General features: G+C 41.8%; 1 long non-coding RNA gene across 1 annotated transcript in view; it reads right to left on the reverse strand.

The window, feature by feature from the left end:
• The window catches only part of LOC139763705 (uncharacterized), a 38,781-nt gene extending 16,937 nt beyond the window's left edge, over nt 1-21,844 (reverse strand). The window contains exons 1-2 of the long non-coding RNA XR_011716217.1: nt 21,697-21,844; nt 2,596-2,689 (exon numbers count right to left, since the gene is read on the reverse strand). This is a non-coding gene — a long non-coding RNA (uncharacterized lncRNA). The remainder of the gene's footprint in view (nt 1-2,595; nt 2,690-21,696) is intronic.
• Between the last annotated feature and the right edge of the window lie 4,358 nt (nt 21,845-26,202).

Raw genomic sequence — 26,202 nt, forward strand, 5'->3', positions numbered from 1 at the left:
CCCTTTATTCGTTTAGTTACCTTACTGGTTCGAACCGTTATGCAAGGAAGCTATTCTTTAAGTAAGAGACACTAAGGTTACTACTTGCTATCGTCTCCAGTCTCTCAGTCCCATGTGTTCCTTACTCTCTATTTCTTTATCATCATTCTATTCTTATCTGATTTCATTATTTGTTTTATTTGCATCTCTTTTTTTGTGCCTTTTCAATCAACATTTTATCTACACACGTAATTCTATATCAATTTCTCTCTCTCTCTCTCTCTCTCTCTCTCTCTCTCTCTCTCTCTCTCTCTCTCTCTCTCTCTCTCTCTCTCTCTTTCTCTCTCTCTCATTTCACTGTGTCCTACACTACTTCTTTCTTTATTTCATATCTTCGTTCACTTTCACGCACGATGCCACTTTACTTCTGTCTCGGGTCTCTCTCTGTCCCACAGCACAACAATGGAGCGAGACAAGCGCCCCTCGGGAGCAGGTGTGGCCCTAACAAGGTGGTTGTTAATTAGGCAGAGTCGTGCTATGGCGTCACTGCTGCCCTGCGGGCTCTGGTCTGGTTAACGCTTCTGGGTGACTGTGAACGTCGCAATGAGAGCATACAGAAGGCCACGTCATCACACGTATGGGTCGTACCAATGCGCTCGAGGTTCGTACACTCGTCCTCCTGAGTCGTGCTATAATGTTCGAGTGCCGTACCATCGTGCTCAAAGGTTGTACTGTCGTGCTTCATACACAAAGTATGGGAGTCTCAGCAACATATACAAATACCTTTGTCATTACGTGTCCCTCACACTGGCCATATTTTCACAAAAATCTCAACTATTTATTGCTTACTGTCTGGAAGATGATCTACGTGTCCTTCACGTGAGAGCCAAACTTTTTTCAAGATAAGACAACAACAAACTCGTGAGCAGATGACACGTCTGCTACCCAGGCCGTCACGACAAACATGTATGGAGAAAATACAGAAGTAAAGTTAGGATGAGACTTTACTGTGCTGACATATGTGCTGATGCTTCTAATACTGGTGATACTAGTAAACTATACTGATACTAGCAAACTACCAGTGGTACTAGCAGACTACCAGTGGTACTAGCAAACCAACAGTGGTACTAGCAAACTACCAGTGGTACTAGCAAACCAACAGTGGTACTAGCAAACTACCAGTGGTACTAACAAAGAACAAGCAGCACTAGCAAATTTCCAGTGGTGCTAGCGTAGCCAACTATCTCATTAATGTATCACTTCTGAAGTGTTGGAAATGATATGATGATATTTCCTTTTAAGAGAAACAATACATTGTCTGACAAAGAAGTGTAAAGAAATACAACAATCAACATTAACATTTCAGATTCAAGCTGCCATGTATCACAGAGCACGCCTCTACACTTTTGCACATCACGCCAAAAACTTCTGTATTACGATCACATATTAAAACTCCAGATTCCTCCCAGCAGACTGAAAGAGATGTCGTCCAGGACTCACATTCCAGAGCCATAGTGACAATTTCCCCACCGTGATATTCCAGAACTATGTTGACTCTCCTGACTCCGACATTCCAGACCCTTGCTAATAACATCCTCAAGTCTGTAATGCAGATTTCATTCAGCATCACCACAATTCCTCTTGCCACGCCTCAACCGCAGTCTCATTATCAACTGTTCCAGGTTCAGGACCAGCTCTCCTGGAACTAGATCCGCAGAGTTAATAAGATCCTATACATCATCTTCGCGGCTTTGTGGAGGGCTGGTGTTAGAGGTAATTAACACTACCGAATGGTTTCTCCCTAACAGCTTCTCATTGTCCACCACGAGAGTGGTACAGGGAGAAGGAGGAGGGTGTATGCCAGTGTGTGAGGTGAGGACGTTTTGTGTGTTAGTATGTGTGAAGGGGCTGGGAGGAGAGGTACGTGTTTGTGTGGAGGTGGGAGATGACGCTCGTGTGTACAGGTGTGCATGCGTGTCTGTATTTCTCAATACATGCTGATTTGTGCTTTTCGTAAACTCGTGTATGTTAGTGAGCGTAAATGCAATATCCTTTGTGTGTTTATGGTTATGTGGATTGCTTAACTCATTCAAGCAGGCGTGTGTCGGTGCTTGTGTGTTCCTGCCTGTTTGTTGTACAAGTGTTTCTGTCCCTTCTCTCTGGATGTGCATGCGTCGACGGCTCAAGAAGTGTGAGTTTGTGTGGTGCGATTTATTCCCATAATGAGAAGATATCCTTCCATCGAATGGTAGGGTCTGGAACAAAGTGTATCAGCTGACAGAGACGAATCGAAAACCAGACCAGTTGGCAGACACAGGGATGTGGCTTATGTTGCCAGTGGGGCCTCGTTGGTGGTACTATGGCTCAAACCTTGGCATATAAGATCACTAAATGTATTTTTGCTTTTATTGCTAACCATTCAAAGACGACGTCAACACCCTTGTACACAACGGTACGATCCTTGAGCTCGATGATAAGCTCCTTGGTTATAAAGACCTGACCTCGACCTAGGTCACGTTATCATGCACGAGCTTCGTATCATTTTGCTCAAAGATCGTTCCGTTGTGCTCAAGGGTCGTATCCTTGTCTTTAAGAGTCGCTTCGTTGTGACCTTACCGTCAAGATGGGTAGCACATGACACTGAATCGCAGTTTCTTTTCCAGTTTGAAGCTTCGAGCAGCAAGGGCAGAAGTCCCTACAGACGTCATGCCTAAAGAACAAAGAAAAAGGAAGAATAATTCTGAAGACTTTTTTAGGAAGTGGAAAATCTTGCTTTAGCAAAAGGTTGTGACATATATTGTGGTGATGATGGTAGTGGAGGTTATTCTGGTGTGGTGATGAGTGTGGTGAACAAGTGATGATGATAATAAACTGCGCACTGTGGGCACCAAACCCTGTTGAAAATACCTGTTGGTAATGATGACGAGAGTGAGGCAGTGAATACCATAATGGCAGCGTTGCCGGAGATCATTCTGATGGTAATGGCAATCGATATTACATACAGTAATTGCAATGATAATAGCAATACTGAGGGTGAGTCACAGCGATGGTTTTGGACTGTGCCTGTTATATGGTGCTCTTAAGAGCATTGATGAGGTTGATGATGGTGAGTGATGTGTTGAAGCCTTACGGAACAATGAGGATGGCAACACTGTAGCAATCGTCACTAACTACTACAATGACCATACTGAAGATGTGTAGCAGGAACCTTGATCATTCCTGGTGAGGTGTTCACGGGTCCTCCTGATGATGCTCAAACTACGTCTTTGTTGACGTGGCTCACGCTGTTCCTTCCTACAGCCACTCCTCTCTCTCTCTCTCTCTCTCTCTCTCTCTCTCTCTCTCTCTCTCTCTCTCTCTCTCTCTCTCTCTCTCTCTCTCTCACTATTTTTTCTTCAATCTTTATCTCCCTTTCTTACTTCCTCTCTCTTCCCCTTCCCCTCTTATCTTTCACAACTTCTAAACTCACATCTTATGGGTGAATGTTGCGAATGAATTACTTCTACTGATTTCCTCTGGCGGGACAAAAGAGATTAGAATTAAGTCAAAATGGGGTTTCTTCCCACCTCCCTTCCCTGGGGAGCCCAGTGGTGTGACTAATCTGGTCCCAGACACTGGCGAAAGGTGGAGAAAGAGAGAGAGAGAGAGAGAGAGAGAGAGAGAGAGAGAGAGAGAGAGAGAGAGAGAGAGAGAGAGAGAGAGAGATTTGTTAGGGTGGTGTGGGAATATATTCTTTACCTGTAAATCACCTGAAACTACTCCTTGGGCAATTGATTGTATCTTACAAGTTCCCGTCACCTTATAACTACGATGGAAACCTAACATGTCTTCTGGTATCATTTTCTTGCGTACCTTCTCCCAGCTACACTGTTGACACATTATCTGTAGCAGAACTTGCTTACAGACGATGTGTTCAACGCTCATCTCAATCTCGTAGTTGAATATTCATAGGGTTCGCCCATCAGTAAAAATACCTTAGCAGCACAATGTACCGGATGAGTCATATATATATGATAAAGTCACTCAAATCTGAACATATTTTGCGGAATATTTTCCTTTTCCGTTAACTCATAACAGAGAGCAAAGTTGTGGAACATATTACAATACCCTTGCAACAGCTGCTTGCTGAGGCACTTTACCCTAGTTCCTACATGCCACATGGAATTCTTGCCATCATTTGCTGTTAAATATGGAACAATAATTCTCGTATGAATTTAATCTGCATAACTGCGAACATAACATTGTATTTTTAGTGTATCTGGGAACTCTTCCCGGATACACAAAGTTACCAGTTACTGTATATAATGTATTACCAGAACACTCTTCCGCGGACCATATACACAGTAAGAGAGTGTGTGGTCTAAGGATTATCCCTAACACCTGAAACTCTTAAGGATTATTGGGATAGGGAATTAGCTTGTCGTTGGCGGCCTTAATGACCCTGGCAATGATTGGCCTCAAGCAAACGACCCACACTTTCTCTGTTGTGTTGTCAACAATGCCAACGGAAGACAGCCTGGATATGCTTCTGTTTTCAGGAAGTTCTGGGATGAGAGAAGGTTGTGTAGTGTGGATGAAAAGATCTGGTTGTGGATACACGAGCTGGATGAGAGGAGCTGGCTGTGGAAGAACAGTGTAGGTGTGGAAGTTGGTTATGGGTGAACAGTCTGGGTGTGTGAGTTGGTAATGGGTGAACAGTCTGGGTGTGTAAATTGGTTATGAGTGAAGCGTGTAGCTGTAGGAGTTGGTTGTGGGTGAAGAGTGTGGATGTGGGAGATAGGAAGACGAGAAGAGCCTGGCGTGAAAATCCACAGCTATGAAAATGTTTCTAAAGGTGATGTGGGACAAGAAGCCATCACGTCATGTACGGATCATCACACTTCCCTTTAGTCTATGATTATTGAATATTTCTGTTTCAAACAACAAATGATAGTTTGATTATTACAGGTAATAAAGGACGAAGATCGAAACGTAGAAGTTAGCAACAAAGCAGAAAATCTTCCAAAAATAATATATTGATGAGGACCTAAGATGAAAGGACTGTCATTGAAAAGAATTAAACAGTCAAACATGAGACGAAATGGAGACCTTTGTAGGAGGAGAATATACGACGGACAACTGAGAGCAACAAACCTCTTGATGAAATGTGAATTAAAGGAAGAATTCATTACATATCAGAAAAGAAAATTCAGAAATCAATTATGAGAAAAAAGTGGGAGACATATAAAAAACAAATAAAAGAGAACGAAAGAGAAAAACTTTGGTCATAAAAACACTGAAAACGGAAAAAGGTTCCCAGACAGAACAACTGTAAACAATGTGGCGAGTGCAACCACCTGGCAGGCTGGCCAGCAGCATCAACCACCTGGCAGGCTGGCCAGCAGCATCAACCACCTGGCAGGCTGGCCAGCAGCATCAACCACCTGGGAGGTTGGTCAATAGCATCAACCACCTGACAGGCTGGCCAGCAGCATCAACCACCTGGCAGGCTGGCCAGCAGCATAAACTACCTGGCATGTTGGCCAACAGCATCAACCACCTGGCAGGTTGGCCAACAGCATCAACCACCTGGCAGGTTGGCCAACAGCATTAACCACTTGGCAGGCTGGCCAACATCATCAACCACCTGGCAGGCTGGCCAGCAGCATCAACCACCTGGCAGGCTGGCCAACATCATCAACAACCTGGCAGGCTGGCAAGCAGCATGAACCACCTGGCAGGTTGGTCAACAGCATCAACCACCTGGCAGGCTGGCCAGCAGAATTAACCACCTGGCAGGTTGGCCAACAGCATCAACCACCTGGCCAGTTGGCCAACAGCATCAACCACCTGACAGGCTGGCCAGCAGCATCATCCACCAACCCACAAGGAATTCCCCTTTCCTGCGACGGCGTGATCCTTGATCACGACGGTATGACCCTTGGGTATGACGGAGCATCATATGACCTGACCCACATGCATTATGTCAAAGGGCACCAAAGAGTAGTACTGTGGCGCTCGAGAGGTAAAGTAAATAACCATCTGATTTTCCTCCTTCAACCTCCTCTGTCGATCCCAGTACCCTAGCCCGGTCTACAGCCGTGGGACATTCATCACATGTACATATCATGCCCCAGTACACACAAGCTTACCAAGGCAATAATGAAAATGGCACTGTGTAAACTACTTAACGAAATCAGTTTCCTTTTCCAAAAGAAGAGGAAGAAGAAGAATAAAAGACCAAGTTTGAGTTGCAAATGTTTGTATGATAAGCAATAAAGGCTGAAAGGAATATTTTCTTGCAACAAAGGTGGGACCCGAGCTTTCTGGGAAAAATCCATGGACAAATATTTGCAAATTTTCGTATATAATCAGTCTGTTTACCAAGACGTCATCTCGCAATATGCATTAGCGGAGGAGGAGGATGGGAGAGGAATGCGAGTGCTGGGATAGAAGTGACAGGTGAGCGATGGGTGGAGAGGTGACAGGTGAGATATAGCAGGATCGGGTGGGACATGAAAGGGATAGGGTAGGACATGGAAGGGATAGTATGAGAAGTACATGAATATGCATGATAAGGACAGATCACAGGAGACCTGATGGTCAGTGACAAGGTTGTCTGCTGGTGGACAGCAGTGGTGTCTGTGGTGGAGAAACGACAATAAAACAGAATAAGACATCTCCGTACCCACCGTTCCCGCCGGAACAACAGTCAGCAAGGTATAACTGAAACACCGTGTATTATGGAGGGAATATACTATCAAGGATATTTCAAAGGAAACTGTGAACAGTAAAAGAACAGAGATGCAGAGAAAAGGTGATGTGTTTAAGTCGATGTTGGAAAGACAGTAAATTAAAAGATGAAGAAAGAAGACGCGGAGAGCAAGAAAAGTGAAGAATGAGTGAATGAAGATTAGTGAAATGGTGAGAAAAAAGAAAAGGAGTGATGATAAAGGCCCAGGAAAGAACGGAAGGAAGGAAGCTATCCAAAAGCTTGTATAAGCTGGTGGCGTGAGTGGGCCTCGTACTGGCCAGACATATTGGACACTTTCCTCCGTGTTTACCATTACAAAGGTTGTATTACTTGTCAGGTTTAACCTGCCTCTGTGCTGCAGTGGGCCAGTCAAGGAAGGTTTTATAAAGTTAGACGGTCGTAGGCTTGAGTGCCCTGGAGGGAGAGAGACACTTGAAAAGAGAGGATGGTATGTGTACCCAACATGCGGGCACAGGTTTTTATCGTATACCGAGACACGTATGTGATTATAAACGAGGCCTGATACCAATGGCCTTATGTAACACATTGTTTTACTTTTCGTAAACTTTCATCACAATCATGACTTTTCCATCACACAGACAAAAAAAATATTCAAATCATGTAAACATGTAAATGTTGCATCAGAACTTAGGAAAATATTTATATGAAATATTTATGTACTAAACGGATGGTCTCTTCCTACCCGGTCAGAACACAGAACTACTGTATGACACTTAACACTGCTTACAGGTACTCACTGTAGTGTTGGCAGGACAGCCAGACATTAATCATTACTACTCTGGGAATCATGCAGGACACACACCTCTTGACGGTCAGCAGGACGAGGTAGGTTGAGATACCACGAAAAATGATGACAGGAATTAATTCATGGAGAAACAGTGAGAAAACCTCCGTTAAAAGCAGGTTAGATTTGATGAAGCTCTTGAGCACGACGATACGATCCCTAGGCATGATGGCCTGACCTTTGACCTGATCCTTAACAGGAAGGTTAAAGGCCGGCATATCATACCCAAGAGTCGTGCAACCATGTTCGAGGGTCGTTCCCCCATGATCGAGGGATCATATAATAATGTGATTATTGTTTATGGAAAGATTCGCTTCTCAGTACGAACTGTCAAAGGTCTCAGTCTCATTGTAATGAACGAATAACACTGATGGCTGAAGCCTCTGCTGATGTTCCATGTAATATTTCATTTCCCTTCCTCAGAACACTACAGTCGAGCTCCCACCAGGTTTTTAGACATGATGTACTTATAAACTAACACCAACACTGTACACACGACACATCAAAATGATCAAAATACAGCTGCACAGATCGACGTTGCATATCATTGCATAACCTATGTACAAGATCCACTGTGAGTATCAGCACCACATGCAGAGCATAGCAGAAAAATCATTAACATTTACAATACACATACACACACACACACACACACACATTTACCGTAATATGATAATGAACTATAACTACAGAGTAACACCACAACATTCTGATAGTCATAAACACAATGTATCATACTGAAGAACTTACATACAGTGACCTACACCCACCATACAGCATGATCATCACAACCATACACACCACATCATCAACATCATACACACCACATCATCAACATCATACACTCATGTATTCAGGAGAAATATACATAAAAATGGTTGCAGTACATCAAAGAAGTTTAATGAAAAGAAATATTAATTGCTCTTTCTATAAAATATACCAGAACTAATTGAATTTTTGGAGTGCAATTATAAATCTTTTTCGTTGTCGCAAACTAAATTTAGACACGTCGAGCATATATATATATATATATATATATATATATATATATATATATACTGGAGAAGAACACCTGGTGTTAGTCTTCACCTTTAAGGTTTAGTCAACATTCACACCATCATATGGAAGGGTCGAACTCAAGGATGGTGTCAACCTCCTCAAGTGGCTGAAGACTTGCAGAAGAACTGGTGATAGCAGGAGAGGCGGTCGTGCTGAGCAAGTCAGGTCTGGTCGTCACTGAGGTCGAGCAACGTTACACCAAATGTATGATATGCCAGCAGCGGCCTAAGTCTCTCTTGAACATCAGAACTTAGATTACTCAAAAACGAACCTGGCAACCATCTCTCAACAAACTGTATGGCGACCAAGTCCTGCTCCCTCAACAATGCGCTCGCCAGCAAAACCAGCTACACCGGAAATTACTCATCAGCCTTCCCAGCAGCCACATTATGTAGTGAAACAACCAGCAGCCCCGACCACCTCACACACACACACACACACACACACACACACCACACACACACTTGTAATAACAACAGTAACACTAGACTCAAGTCCAAACTGTGCGTCAGGAAGATGACTCTGCTGCGAACCTGCCTCAAAATGCGACGGAAAAAGTACGTAACAGTCTTTACAGACTGGGCAAACGACGAAACGTTTGAGCGGCAATCCAGAAAAAAAGGACCAGCAAAAGAACTATAATAACAGCAACACTAGAAAATAGTCTTTCACTTAGAAATGAGAACACATCTGTAGAACACCCTGGCGGTGTTCCATCGTTCCTGAACAGTCTGATCCGACAGCAACAACAACTGACAGGTACAAAGATCACCTGCTCAAGTGAGTCCTCGCACGTAACCACATCCAACACGAATTATTACAAATGACTTGGACCAAGAACCAATGTTGCACCCTGTGTCACAGACATGACCTCTGACACAGACTATAGTGATTACTATCAGAACGAGGATCTGTCACGGGCGATAACCAAACCATACATGAAATACTCATGACACATCGATAACTTATACAAAGACTTTAATCCGAGCCATCCACCCTACCATGGCCTCACAACTAATAACTTCAACACAATCAACAAGAGAAGCTTTCCCCTCTGGTCCGCACCTAAACTTAACCTGACACCCGTAACTTATAGCCAAGACCTACTTCCGGCACCTCATAACCAGCAGGGCAGTTCACCAAATGACCCAGAGCCTGGCACTTCATCTCAGACAAGTCGAAACTACTATTTGGAAGTTTTCACTGGTGTTCCACAGTACCATAAGTAAAGCGTCATGTCTGAGCCTTGCTGCGATCGCAGGGTACAGCCTAACTGACATTTGTAACAACAGACTGAAGCTAAGATGACTGATGCTGATGTTCTCTTTCAGTTACAACATGCTATGTTTACTGTAAGAAACCTCTGGTGAGAACTGACAATGCAAAGCGGTAAGTCTGCTGGACGGAAAGACACAAACACATATACACGTCTGGCTAGGCTTCAGGTGGCAGGAGTAATAACAAATTGCTACTTCCACACCTGCTGGCTGACTCACATCACACTCTACATGCCAAAACATGAAAAAAAACGACGGCACATAAATTATGTATGCAAATCAACAATATTCAAAAACAGAAAGGGAAGAAGGGGCGCACAAGTGAGAGCAACAAGTAAAACTAAACGCGTTTCACTCAACAAAATTATAATAATAATAACAATAATAATAATGATTATAATAATAATGATAATAATGATAATAATAATAATGATAATAATAATAATGATGATAATAATAATAATAATAATAATAATAATAATAATAATAATAATGACCCTCTCATTGGACTTGTGGTAGGGCAAAAACAAGAACGCAGTATACCCAAGCCATATACCATATAACATCTCTAAACAATGGTTTGAGTTCAAAGGATCGTCACATGAAGTAGGATTTATCCAGACAGTCATCACTTGCCTTTCTGTATGAACTCTTACATGAACTTCACATAATCGTACTTTCCGTATCTTTGTTGTTTGACAAATGTACATACTTGGCTTACCTCACCATTCATCAGTGGTCTGGTTAGTGTTATTCTTACCAAACTGTTGGATTACCTGCGTTGTTAGATAGTTTTAAGAAACATAACACTGGAGTTAGTGTGTTTATGCTGGTTTAGATTCAACACCCTCTACTGTAGACACAGCAAATCTCAGAAGGATTATAACACCAACAGAAGTCCCCATACTTTCGTCGTGTATCAACAATTACTACCATACCATAAACTTGACTTAGATTTGATCTTAGTCTGTTGTTAAATGACACGTTACTTGTAGGATGGTGTTTGTCAGGGCGGTATTTACAGAACATTTGCCTTTCTCTTTCCTCCAGAATACAATTATACTTTTTTGTGCTGACATTAACACAATGTGCATCAGATATCATACAGGGATATGATATCAAAATAAAGTTGGAGTCTATAATGGGAGGGAATATATATTTTAACATATCTAAATGCTAGTTATAAAACCTTGCAAATATATTTCATACAACAGGATATACAAAGTCGAAGTTTTAGGCAATGGCTTTTCTTTCTTAAATAAGCAACGAAAACAAGAACAACTTTTTAAGAAAAATTCTGAGAAGTTAAGACGATGGGGCAAGTGTGATAGTGTGAGCCTCCTGACGAACTTACTGTTGCTGGCTCATATAACTTGGAAGTAAATAATGATTCTAATTACTTGATAAAGTTTTTATGATACTTTTGTTATCAAAAGTTTCGTCACATAAGTTGGTCTGAGACTTATTTCATTTTCAAGGAACTGTTATAACCAAACACAAAAATATTTGAGACTATATGTAATATACTGTACAGTACATTGGTAAACAGTACTATGAAAACCTGACATTGTCTTATCACCTGCAGATCTATCAGTTGTTAACTCTGCTTACAAAAGACGCAAGTGCTAAAATGACCTTATCAATTACGTATAGTTAAAACATGGCAGATGGTGATAGTTCGTGTGAATGTAATGATAATGGTACTATTAACATTGTTTTATCATTGATACTAGTATCATTTCTTTGCCGTCGTTCAGACTGGTTATAAAAGTTGATTCATGTGTACTAAGACAACATCTTCTGTACCATCTATATTTCTTCGTAAAAAATATTAACTGTTAACTGTAAATTTCCATTAAGATTTGACCCGAGGCCATGGCTGCCATCTATAATGAAATCAGTGATGTCATTAACCCATGACATTCAAAACTGAAGCAGCGTTTGTGTGGGACCTGACGACACCACTACTGGGCTGGTTGATACAGTCACAGGAGGTCGGGCCTTCCTCACCTGACACACACAAACACACACCTCACACCCGTGAGTCCAGCAGCTGCGTCTTTAGTAAAGTCCAGCGCGGCTTCCGAACTCAAGTCGTTCCACGTTTTATGGAAATCAAGTGACAGGACGCCTCGTACTATGATGGGTTCATGTCTTCACATCCCGGCCACTTACGCTCTCCAGGACGCTGCTGGGAAGGGAGTGTAAGACACATCCCAATAGGGATGTGGGGATTGATAGTGGGTGTTGTTCTTGATGAGTTTGAAAACGTTATTCTGACGACATGGATTTTAATCATAAGGTTTTGGTGATGGGTCGTGCTGACGATATGCCGAGGAAGAGATCTTAACGGGTAAGAGAGACGGATTCCTGATGATGTTTAAATATGAGAGCAACAGACCACTGGGTCCTTTTGAGACTGTTTCTGATGGTAAGTGAGATGAAAAATACCAAACCTTTGTGTTTAAAGAGTGAAATATCAACAGGTAACACAAAGAGAATTACTAGTGAGACTAGGAGGTGCGTGAGAGAGAATCCCGGTGAGAAGTTCCTAATAACGTGGTCTCAGTATCCCGGTAGAAGGGTTAGGTTGACTCCTTCCTGGTTTCCGTCGCTCTAATTTCAAGCGACAGGTCAATGTGACGAGACAATAACGTGGACTTGGTAACAAGGTCGTAACTACAGGTCAGTTCACCAAGTTCCTTGTACTAGGTACCGAACCCCAGCTGGTGACTAGGGTATGTAGGAGAAATGAAGTGTGTCACACTGTATAGGGACACCTTGCAGGGGATCCCATCCATGTTCTTCACACATTGTTCAAGCACAATGGTCAAATCTTTGGTTGTGGCAATGTGACCCTTGACCTGATCCTTGTGTTCTGGAGTAGCTGCATCTATGGAGGATTAACTATCAAGGGTTGACTCTGATCCTATATTATCCAACACATTTCCTTTTGTTTTAGAATAATATTCATAGTTTCACGAACATCTCTCATTGCAGGACTAAGACAGCACCAGCCCGTCCATACCACATTAAGATCAGACCCGACACTCCCACGCTGATGTACGGTAATCACGAGTTTTGTATCAACAGAGAATGACCGGGAAAATGTTTCCAGATAACTTGCATTTGGTTCACTTGTCTGGAGTAAAGGGCAGTGGATACTGCGTTATGTGCTGAATTAGCATCCATTAACGAGGAGCTCTCGCTGACGAGGCAACAAGCACAGTAATTTTGGGGCTGTCATTGCCACACCGCCAGGATATCCTAGATAAAAAAAAACTAATTTCCGTTAACAACTGACCTCTTATTTTATGGACTGTATATCGTGGACTATCATACTAAATATCTGACGCCATTACGGCTCCCGACGTGGAATTACACAGTTAAGTCGTGACATTTGCACTGATCGACATAGCCGCCGTTCTACAGACAAGTTTTCCGACATTATCGACGACATGACAAACGCTAATGTTCCCTTGATGATGTCTGGTATTTGTTTCCTGCCAAAGTAGCATCGGAATCAAATATTTCCCTTCGTGATTTCACAACACACGGAGGTGTAACACGCTTCTCCCTCACTGCCACACCCACACTCCAACACTGTATGTAGCGCACATGTTAGCGATCTCCTCCTGCAAGTTTTAACACACCAGGAAGCATTAGGGTCACCTTCCACTTATCTGTGCTACGTTTGCTATAACTTGACCCAAGCTTGCCTGCTTGCTCTAACTTGACCCAAGCTTGCCTGCTTGCTCTAACTTGACCCAAGCTTGCTCTAAAGTTACTTAAGCCAAGCTTTACTCTTTGATGGACCAATGAGGGTATGAGAACACTGGACATATTACTGCTTCGTACACTTGCATAATTACCATTTCCTCATTTTTTCCTTAATTTAACTTATGTGTTAGTGAAGACTGTGGCACAGTTCATCACGAATATTGTTATCAACCACAACATAGCATGCTGAGTAGTTTTTAAAGTGCCACAATTTAATCAAGATAGAACATAATGTAATTACTAATCAAGGAATTTTACCTCTGAACAGACTTCCACAAGTTGGCATATATACACACCAGCTTTACCATGACTGAGTAAGCATTTTCCTTCGTTAAATATGATGTCAACATTTCTGGAATATTTTGTGGATCTTTGAAGAAATTTTCTGTCGTTTCTTTGTGTGTGTGTTTCAGTATACGGCGGACTGTAGTGAACATATTCTTTCTTATACTAATAATTTACTTGAGCAAAATGCAAATTTGCTCTAAAAGTGGATGACTAAGGTTATATTAAGTTGAATAACACGATATAAAGTCTTACTTTGGGTTATGAGGAGCGGGGAGACGACCCAGCCTCGATTCTACCGCCTGTCCAACTCCTCGCTCAAAAGTGCATCAATAAACTCCATTATTTCCCGTCGGGTTTTGGCCGCTTCGACACAAAGCCTCTGACGCGGGTTTTCTGCCGACACAAGACCCTTAACAAAGGACAATGAAGCCATATAGAAAACGGGAGCAGGACGAGGGTGGCGGCGCTTCCAACAATAAACTAATTGGAGAAGCTTCAATGGTTGTTTATTGCCGGATGTGTAAATGAATAAAGGCAGACGAACACTGGCGTCTCCCAGTCCATCGGAGAGTAGTCAATAATGGAGGGAGCGAGAAGAGAATGGGGAATGGGGGGAAGTGGCCACAGAAAAGACACAGAGAAAGACAGGATTAAGAGATAACTGACTCACGTGTAGTTACGTCGAGATTTTGCCAAAAACCAGGACTAACGCATGGCGCTGACCGCAGAGAGAGAGAGAGAGAGAGAGAGATGCACTATATCCCTGCATTATGTACAAATATGTGTATGACAGGTACGAACCTGGCCAGTCTGTTTCAGTTATGAAAATTTCCCTCCGTTTTCCTTTCACAAAGGCGTGTTGACCCCCACGGCAAATAACGGCCAAAGTTCATAAGCATTTTTGAAGATAGGTCAAAAACAGCGGCAGGAAAAAATCTTAGCGTCCGCTGATGGAAGGCCCTTTCATTTTACAGATTTTACATTCTGAAATGCGATTTTTACTTCTCTTTTTTACCCTAACACAGATTTGAAATTTTCCAAAGGATTGCCTTTGGTCCATTTATAAACATATTTTTTCTTTCGTTTTTTGAAGTGGGCAATATATATCAATCATCAAAACTTAATTTTATAACATGTCTTCATATAAGGAATGTTTTATATTAAGATATTAATCCGGGTGAAAGGCCATCACAAGCATTTAATTGGTATTTCAAATACCGAAATAGAAAATTTTTCTTTATGACTTTTACAAAGGACCCCTCCTGTCGCGTCCCTCCTGCGCACACATTTACTATGTCCTCTAGAATCATTCATGTAAATCATGTTAAGATGAATTTTAACAAGATAATTTTTTCCTTTTGTTACTTCTTGTCGTCCACATGAGGTATTTTCCAGGTCTTCTTATTAACTTCGATGCAATCATTGCTGTGTCCTGACGCACAGTTGACGTGCTCTTAAATCTACTTTTGTTGACAAATCTGTGTTTATGCAGAAAATATTAACTACCTTTCGGTCAAGCGCTACATCAATGTTTTTTTCTTGTCTCGCAAACGAAACCCTTTCAAGTCCCTGAAATATGACAAAACAAAGATAAAAATACGTCTTTTCTATATACAACTTACAAGCTAAACAAACACTTTTTTCGAATTTCATGCATTTTATGTTATCACAGCAATTATATATATCTGACATCTGTACACATCTTTAAAGACAATGTATTTTGTTAGTGATTACATAGTTTCTGTCGAACCAAGATATTAGTGCAACAAACTTGGATCAGCACAGTAGATACAAAGTATCAGCACAGTAGAGACCAGGTATCAGCACAGTAGAGACCAGGTATTAGCACAGTAGATACAAAGTATCAGCACAGTAGAGACCAGGTATCAGCACAGGATAACATCCAAGGACAGAAATCTTTACCAAGGGATTAAGTAATCTTATGAAACCTCAGACCGTGGCCACGTCCTGCCTACCATCTCCAGGATGCCAGCGTGTCCTGGTCACCACAGATCTCTGGATGATAACACATTTGTAATGTGAACCTGGAATCCTTCAGAGCTGCGTTACTTCTTGAAAAGTTAGTTTGATAACTTGTTTTATTGGCTGTAAGTTTGTAATAAATCTTTTCCAACTTCAGGACGTTGCCAGTCTGGCCAACAGCAAATATTGATCTATGAAGACAAATAGCTTGGCCTTTCAATCTATTTTTTTCTTCTTTTTTCAGGTATAAACCTTGAGGATTATGTACTTTACGAAGCATGAATTACCCAGCTATAATCTCGCTAAGTATTCGAAGAATGTTACACCGGTATACCTTCACTGAGTTTACATAATTAAATCCTTACATGACCAGGAGGACGTTACTCGAATTTACATAAAGCATAGCGATTAATCTGGAGCCATTTTCATACACAGTGTTGTTCGCAGGGATAAAAAATGTCGCTCAATTAAATATTCTATGTCTGTCGGCTGGTTCTTCCCGGCCGTGCGACCTTGCCCGTGTTGATCCGTCCTGTACCAGCCGGTGTTACTGATACAAATTTGGTTTAGTTCAGGAATTTCAATAAATCACACGCCTGCCATTAACTCCGCCCACTAATAGGCTATGCAACCACCATGATTGTTAGTGTTATACTGTGTGGTTTTGTAAGGATCATGTAATGTGTATATGTATGTAACTACCTACTTGTACTGTACGGGATCTACATCCGTGAGGCAACCATCTGTGTGTGTGTGTGTGTGTGTGTGTGTGTAGCAGAAACTAGACCTAACCCTAAGTGGAGGAGGCCACTGTCTGCACTGGACCATGACTATCACTCATGTAAGAACAATAAACATTGAGGCTGTAAAGACTAGTCATCATGTGCATCGATTTATACAGGTGTGGCAACACTAAGTGTTCATGAAGTACAAAAGTGTTCAGTGTCCTTCCCATAGTAGCGGTGGGTGTACAGTGCGCGTCCCACCTGCAAGCCAAAAACGCACACGTCATCGTGCGAAGATATAAACATCAGAAAACAGGCATGACGATGTATATTTTCTCATTAGTTCCACAAACAAACTTTTCCCTTATATAAATTAGATCAATATGACGATAAGCGTGAGAGGGGAGGACTGACTGCTGTCCACAGTAATGAAGGACTGGCCACACAAAGTGGCCATTCCTCGTTAACTTCCAACACTTGTGGTGAAGGAAGGAGAAAGTGGTGTCCCTTGTGGGGATAAATATTGTATAGTTTTGCTATAAAGAAGCAACTATGACGTGCTTTGGGAAGTTATGGAAAACTGGAAAAAAAATCAAAACTTCGTGATTGTGGTGGACCAGCAAAACCCGACACTACTGAACCATTAGGTCGTGAGACTGGACCACCCCGCAATACTGAACCATTAGGTTAAGCAGGTCAGATGAAAATATAGATTTTACTCTACAACTTTTATCTGTATATCAAACATTTTGAAATAGTTGACGACTCCAACATCAAAATGATGTGTATTTAGAGACTAATATTGCTATATATATATATATATATATATATATATATATATATATATATATATATATATATATATATAAAGAGAATAAACGGTACATTGATTGGAAGAATTTAACTTATTCACAATCTGGTCTTCCAAATGAACAGACAAGAAATAATTCTATCATGTGTGTGTGTGGCAGATATCACGAGACAGACCCTATGTACACCAGGATAATGTAACACGTTACCGTGTGATCACTAGGCCCCCCCCACGCTGGATGACGTAGGGTAGCCACCTTCCCAGCTCCCCCAGCCTTGTTAGTGAGAGGCGGACATAACAACCTGTAACCTTAGCAGGTTAACGATCGTAGGCCTATGTGGCCACCGTTATTAACATCTTGTTTTTCTCGAGGGTAACCGAGGAGGGTTTGCTGACTCAGCTGTACTTTGTGGGCTGGAATGTTGTTTTATATGACACGGGAGACTTCCATTATTATCGCATATATATATATATATGTATATAGGTTTATGGTATGGAAATGGAAATGTAGGACCTTCGGTGACTTTGAGGTGTGGTGGGAATACTGTTTGGACAACTACAACATGTTGCCCAGCTGGACACGATGTAAAAGTTGTAAACAGAGAGAAACACCGTAAAAGCCAGAGTTAATTATTGGCAAGTTAGCTGTCCACCATATTGATGATATACAATTCATTGCGTTCAACATTTTAGTGTTATGCTGGTGACTATTTTCATGCACGTTTCGTATGTCAATGATCAAAACTTGAAAAAAGAATTTCGATAACAACGTGAAGTTCTCTAAGATTAAGGATTCCTCAGAGAGATGATCGTGAAACTGATGATGAAGATGATGGCTGAACATAACTTCTCAGTTGTAGTGTTTGCAAGAAGAATAGCATTTGTCTTCTGTCCTGCGGTGTATATCATGAAGTAACATCTCGTGCACTAGCGCTCTTAAGTAATAACGAGATGAAACACATATACACAGCAACTACACAATACCAACCTCCAGTAACTCTTACTATTGTAATGGGATTTTGTATCATCGTCTTACGTCTCTTCTTGAATGACAGTTTTGGTCCACTAGTCATCACTGTCATAAAACAAAGCTGGAGAATGTTTCACACAGCTCAGACAGCACCAAGGTTCAGCCAGGCATTTCATCTTATATCTTTCATTTCATCTTTTTATCCAGAAAAAAGTTAACTTTAATTTAGGTGGAGAGTAGATAAAGAAAATCAGTGACGCGACTCATGTAAAATTATGGAAATTGATCCGCGAACCTTTGTATTAATCATGGCGGGAAGAAAAACCCTAATTCCTCCCATATTTATTACGACAACGTATAACTTCCGCCTGTGATAATTCCCTTTTGACGCATCACATTTACCAGAACCTAATTACCAATTAGTTGTCTTGAAGACAGTGGTTCCTGAAATAATTCTGGGTCAAGTAGGTGGCCTCACAGTCGAGTAGGATCCCCGTCTCTTACATGGGGTCACCCTGAAGGACCATCGAGCAGGCCCTCCTGATAGACCACCTCCCCACGAGGGCCATGAATAAGGTAACTGGGGAAGTTCCATCGTGGAGATGACTGCCTCAATTCCACTCGGGTGAGTCTAGTCTCACTAAGGTCTGGGAGACCATCTCCAAGCAGTAGCCGGATCTTCCACCCTACACGTCACTGGTATGTCTCCAAGGACCATTTCAGACCCCTCCCGCAACTCCCGGCTCGACCCACAGCATCTCTATTGAAGCAACAAACCCCTGGTTATGCACGACCCACCTTACGTTAGCCAACCCTAACACACTAAATAAGACGACAAACCTGATATACTGTACACGAATTTCGGTAAGAATTCAAGCAGCAGCAGACCAGTGGGTCTCAACGAAGTTGTTATAGTTGAAGAAAACAAAGCCTTATGAGTTATTGTGGGAGTAGAAAAACACACAGATTTTTGTAAAGATGACAACCTGGGAAGTTATCATGCAGCGAAGGAGGTATATTGTCAGTCATGGATCTTTGCTGAAACGTATCTATGGTACTGGTCTCAGCTGCTCTGAGTGGTAAATCATTCCATACGTTAACAATCCTGAAGAAGAACAAGACTTCTTGCTCGAAGCAAAACGTTTGCCCACGAGTTTTGTATCTATTACTATGGGTGAAATCAGACGAATCTATTCTTAAGTAGTTCGTCAAGATCGAAATTATCGAAGCCTTCACTGATTTTGAGCACCTGCATTAGATCACATCTCAACCTTGTCTTTTAATCGGCTTTCATAGGATTTGTTTCTTAGGCTGGAAATCATTTTGTTAGCTCGCCCCTGTCCTCTGTCCATTCTTTCAGTGTCTTTCCCCAAGTAGGGTGACCAAGACAGAATACAAGAATCTTGTTCGTTCCTTTTTACTGCTTCTGTGCAATACTTGCTTGGCTTGAGGACACAAGAGATGAATACACCAAAGTCTTTTTCTTCATTGACCTTTTTGTAGCTGAACAGACACACAAGGCCCATGATACCACTCCATATTCACATCAGACAATTCCTTAACAAACGGTAAATTTCAGGATCACGTCGATGTATCGACTGTGTCGGATGGTCGAGGTCTGAATGGGTGGTGGGTTGAGAGGGAGGAGGTACTACCCATTCACCGTCAGAAGGGAGCAGTGAAAGCCTCGCCATTCTCTGACTATCAGGCATTGTAACCTGCTACAATAAGGCACGTAGAGAGTTATGCCCACGTATTGTCCTGCATAACAAGAGCAAAAATGGAATCTAGATGTCGTTCTAAGTGAACAAATCTTCTAGCTTTGTGGGCGTCCATTCCGGCACCGTCCTCCAGCAGACGTCTCCACTCCCGGCTCGGCGTCACGTGACACGTCTTTGTTTACTGGGTCCAGACAGTACAACTGGTGGTGAAAAAATCTCAACTTTTCTTTTTCTATCGTTTTTGTTAATGACTTTAGTTTATACTTATCTTTAATGCTTTATCTTATCTAAATGCACTCTGCAATGAGTTCATTTAAAAGTAAAAATTATCATTTTCTTTTGATACCTCGCTTTGGAATTTCAAAACACCTCTAATTTTGTTTTTCATTACAGAGTTGCAAATTGGTTTCTCTTAGTATGATATGGAGTTTGGTCCAATTGTATTTTTTCAACATGTATTCTAAAAATATTTGTCTATTCTGATTTATGGTAACCTGTTGATCTATCTTCCTCTATCTGTATAGCTATATAACTTTTATCCTTTCAGCAATTTTTTTTGTAAATGACCTAAAAAAACGGGCCTTCAAAATGAATAAGTCTTATCTCAGGACTGTATACATGCAATGCTTTCAAATGATGTCGATTACAGAATTTTCTTCTGTATGTTTCCTTCATATCTTACCATCGTATACTGAGAGATATGATACAAGATAAGGTCACTTATCAACTTTGCTTGTTAAACATTCCAGTAATGACAGCTGTCCTCTGGAATCTGTGTCACTTTCTCCTTGTTAATTGTTCCTCACATCACTCACGGTTCCGTAATTGTTCCACGTGTGGATTACTTCACTGGAAATCTGGGACTAGAAATTCACATAACGCCTCTCTTCATCTTAGATTCTGATATCTCTTTAAAAGTTTCACCTTTCTTATAATAAGATCAAACAGAAAGACGGGCTTCGTTCATTTAGGAACAGTAGCCTTTTGAAGTATTTGCTAGACTCTACATACTACACGTATATAACATACGTGAAAATGATCTCATGCAACACAGAAACATGCTTAAATACACCAAAATACAAAGTCACAATAAACACTCGTACCGACAGACTGGGTCTTGTAGCCACAATAATATAGATGTCGCCCTCGGTTGAAGACCTCAGAGCCTGGAGAAACCCTACCTCCCCCGCGGGAATCAGGAATCCCACTACATTTTCCAACATTTTTTCGTCTTTTTCTCTGGTTGTAACAGCAGTTACACCCAATTACTTTCAAAATTGCCAGAGAAATGATATAACTTTCTTCTTTATTCAAGTTAGTTGATATGGACAAAGCAAATACCGAAAACAAACACAAACTTTTTCTATAAACTCAGCCTACTGAGCACGACGGTAAGACCCCTGGTTATATGGGCTATTGCAAAAGTTACGCTATCATATCCGAGCGCAGCACCATCCAGATTGTAAATCATTGACAGATTATAGAAACAAAGATAACAATATATGCCGTCACTGGTGACACCAGGGTATGATGTGTTACGGTCAATATAGTGAGGCTTTACATACCTTGTTTGGGCAGGCCGGAGCTGAGTCCCGTGGGCCATCTCCTCAAGGTTCCGCTAAACGTGATAATTGGCGGGAAGTGGCCTCCAGTAGCTGCTGGCTGCGTGCCTGGCCCAGGGCTGGACGTGCCTGCCTGGCTCTTGCTGCTGCTGCTGCTGCGGTGGAGAATGTCAGGTTCCCCACCCCTCCTCACCAGGATAACATCCAGGTCATCCTCCAGTTTCATACAGAATTCGTTTTCATCCGTCAGTCTGTGTGTGAGCACCATAACTTGAACAACACTCTGTTTTAATGTGAACTAAGTAATAACCTCAACATAGCAGGTGCCTAGGTCAAAATTTCAGAGTTTAGTGTCAAGGATCATTTCATTGGAAATGGGTTATAGAGATGCGCTCGGCCAAAGGCGCAACACTGAACAAGGTAATGATGTTTATGTTTCCTCGTAATCAATCATGATCTATTTCCATTACATTGTCAACTTACATTTCAAGAGGATACGGAAGAAAAGAAAGACAGCTACATGGGTCGAAGGAGTGCAGCTTGACAGCCACTGAAATGGTGGATCACCGCGTGGCTGTCACTTACTCGGAGTATTTCGAGACCTTGAAAATAAAAGTTATGTAAAAGATGTTCACACGTTTGTTCAATGATTAAGATATACATATTTTGCTGAATTTTATCTGATGTGGACTTGCAGCTCTGACAATGTTTGAAAATTTAGTTTTTTGTCATGTTTGCCAAAAGGAAAGTTAATCAGCTAATCAGTTCGTCTTGTCACATATGTTAGCAAATAACAGCACTATGAGAACACTCAGGATAACTGTCAATATTTGAGACTTAGACGAGAAAAACAAGACATAAGACGTAACAAGATGGGTCTTCGGGTCTTCACACAGGTTAGTTGACCAGTCAGGAAGGTCTTCTCTTATTCTGCCTGCGTGTATGTGTGTATGTGTGTGTGTGTGTGTGTGTGTGTGTGTGTGTGTGTGTGTGAGGGAGGGTTAGTATACATCTCCATGACCCCTACCATAGCCATCATTCCTACCGCCACCAAGGGAGGCTGCCCATGATCCTCTGGCTCAAGATGAGGTTTGTTGACACAGGGAATACTGTTATCGGCAAGAAGGGCTTTTAGACCAAGTTGTTATACCTCATCACTGGTGGTTGTACAGCTAACCTGCTCCCCGCGTCACCATCTCTTGCTCACACTTTTATCTGCATTCTGGATTTATTTCTGTCATTATCTTGTGCTCCTTCACGACGGGTGTGACGCAGGAAGGTGTTGGTGAATGGTGGGCCTCAGCAAGTGGTAGTGGTAAGTGGTGGGCGTGTGTGTTGCTGTGGGTGGGGATCATATGAAGTAGGTTATTATGGTGGTGAGGCACCCTTCATAAAGGGAGATACAAAGAGTGCGGTGGTAAAGTTCCCTCCAGAGAGAGCGACAGCAGGACTGTGATGATAAAGCGCCCTCAAGTGAGGGAGGCAACAGGACTGTGTCAGTCATAGTGAGGGTTGTTACCGCGTTCTCTTATGGTTGACGCTGATAGTCAGTTTGACGGCGAAGAGGAAGTGCACAGCGAGGGGTGTTAATCAAGCGGTCTATAGATATGTAATGTAAAGACTGTGTTTAGAGTTGTTTCAGCAGACTGTAACAAATTGACAGCAACCAAATTTGTTTGATCAAGTTATTATATACAACTTTTTCGGTCTCTTTATTTTAGTATGTCTGTATGTCCACTTGTCACGACATTTCACGCCATTACGTAGTGATGGCTGAAGATTCTTGTTTTTTCTTAATGTAGAGTTGGAGTCAACATCCACACTAGCGTTATAAAGTGTCATGGCAATCTCTCGGGCGAACACTCGTTATTATCCAAAACTTTAATTTTACGGTTAAGATGCGCTGATAAGTCATGCAGCTGCTCTGGTGGATATGGATGATCTGTGTATGTTCCACTTGATCACTTATGTAGGTATTATCTTGCTGCATATGTATCGCTTTGTTGATGCATGTCTCATCAACGTATGTATCCCTTGATGATATGTATAACTTGTTCATATGTATCCCGGGGTACGACCCTTGATCGTGAGGTACGACCCTTGATAACGACGGTACAACCCTTGGATGGATATGATGGCATTACTCTTAAAATGATTCTTAACGGTTAGATGAAGGGCCAAGCCATCGTATTCAACGATCGTACTCTAAGGGTCAAACCGTCATACTCAAAGGGTTGTACCGTCATACTCGGTGAGTTAGACGGTGCCACCTCTCAGGAGCCATTCAGAGATACAAGAAATTGTACCTTAAAATGTTTTGGAAAAAAATGTTATATCAAAGTATGGTATACCCATAGAGATAATGACATATCAATTTTTAGACAATGTTGCTTGGTGAATAACACCAACACTGAAGGTAACGTTACATGTTCTGTGGTAACAACTACTGATGGGACAGTGAAAAGATGTTTCCTGGGGAGGAATTGGGTCACTCAATTAGGATTGTCTTTCTTAAACAAGATCAGTGTAGCCATGACCAAACCCTATGCAACTATTGTTGAAAAACTGGTTAGGTTATTGTCAAATCTTCATGTGCAAAGATTCTCTCTTGATTATATTTTTGTTTTTTCTCTTCTTTCGTTTATGAATAGTTATTTTCGTCTCCTATTGACAACTTTGACTCGTAAGTTCTCTATCTTCTTTTAGTAATGAAATACACTTTGCATTTCAACCAACCACGCAGGAGGGTAATCAGTGTTGTTACACCTCAGTAACATTAGACAGTTTCGCAACACAAATTACCATAACTATGTCTCTCCCCTTTCCTGCTAATCTGTCATTTCTTCCTCGTTTCCCTCCGTATACTTCTTCCACTTTTCCTGCTTCCCTGTTCTTCCTATCTACCTTTCCTCACAGCTCTTCTTCCCCTCTACCTCTCCCCTTCCCTCTTCTTCCTTCTACCTCCCCTCTCTGAGAGAAACATGAGGATGGCACCACAAATACCAAGTCAACTTCAGGTAACCGAAATCTGACACGAATATTTACCCAATACTTCGAGTCACAATGAGGTTGGCCCAGGATGATGATGTGTGTGTTGTGGTGTTGGTGGTGTGGGAGGAAGTGGTGGAGGTGTTGGATGGCTGGTGGTGTGTGTAGTAATAACAAATGAAACATACAACCGTTTGACAGGGCTCACTGTAATGCCCATTGCATATTTTAGATTCAGATTATATGATGTGTCATTAATGTCTTGTGGAGGAGGACGTCTGTGATGCTCTAAACAGTGAGATGGACGCTGTTGCGATTTCCCTAACTTATCGAGCCACAACGGTTCGACCAGTGGACATGATGGCTTAGCCTCTCACCTGTCCTATAAGGGTCACAGTCCGATTATATCATACATTCATATAACCCAGACGTTAACCTCTACAAAGATCTGGTTTCACATTCATATTCCTCAAGCCATATTTTGCCTCGTTATGATTTTGTATGATTAAACAACGTTGCACAATTATGATACACATGTATGTGTTCACTAGAATGCGTCGGTAGTGAGTATTACCTTCAACTTTACGACACCTTAATGTATTAACGCAGCAAATAACTTTAAGATAACTAATTCAGTTGTACTCATTTCACAACCCATGCCAGGAGGCCGGCGGAAAATACAGATTCAAATATGTAGGAGTTGCCGCAGGAGAGGAGCAGCTCATCTCTGGTCAGAGCAGACGCCAGGGAGAGCTCTTCTGTGTCCTGCCTCGCTCATGTTTTGCCTTCCTGCATGGCGCCCTTCGTCTCTCATGACGAACATTGTCACTGTTTATAATCTATACAGGAATATTCCGTGTTGTCAACAACCATTGCCAGTCGTATTATTACACCGTCACTCTGGTTGTTCAGTTGTTTGTCTTGGCTAACATTATTCTAATCATATCTTTTTCATTCATTTGACTCCCATTGCTTTGATAATTTGTCCATATTGTATTGTCGCTTTAATGTACCAATATTACCATTACACTACCCTTTTGTACTAAGTATTTACTAATCATAGTTTCTGGATCAGATTAGTTCATATATCCACAGTCCAGCTTTAACCTGCCGACCCTCACCACACCATCACCATTTCATCGTTTCTCAAGTTTTCCTGTTACCATCAGCAGCGGTTCCTCCTTCATCTGCATCCCCTGCTGCTGGCGCTATCACAGCGGCCATTAGCAGAAGCACTCACACCGACGTCCAAGTCCATTACAGCGCCCTGCCTTTATTTGGACAGCTTCCTGTGCTCCCTCCCTCCTCTACCCTACCTTGCACCGCGGGAGGTTCTCATTATATCACTCCCTTCCTGCACTACTGTTGTCCCTACTACTACCACTATCATACTACTACCATCATTACTACATCTGTCTCTGTTGTGTTGATCCGTCTAATGTCACTGTATCAACTAGAACATCTCCCATCACTGCTCAGGGTGACACCATCACTCCTGCCATCAGTAAAAGTAAGGCCTGG

This window comes from Panulirus ornatus, chromosome 47 (genome assembly GCF_036320965.1).
Source record: "Panulirus ornatus isolate Po-2019 chromosome 47, ASM3632096v1, whole genome shotgun sequence".
Classification (NCBI taxonomy): domain Eukaryota; kingdom Metazoa; phylum Arthropoda; class Malacostraca; order Decapoda; family Palinuridae; genus Panulirus; species Panulirus ornatus.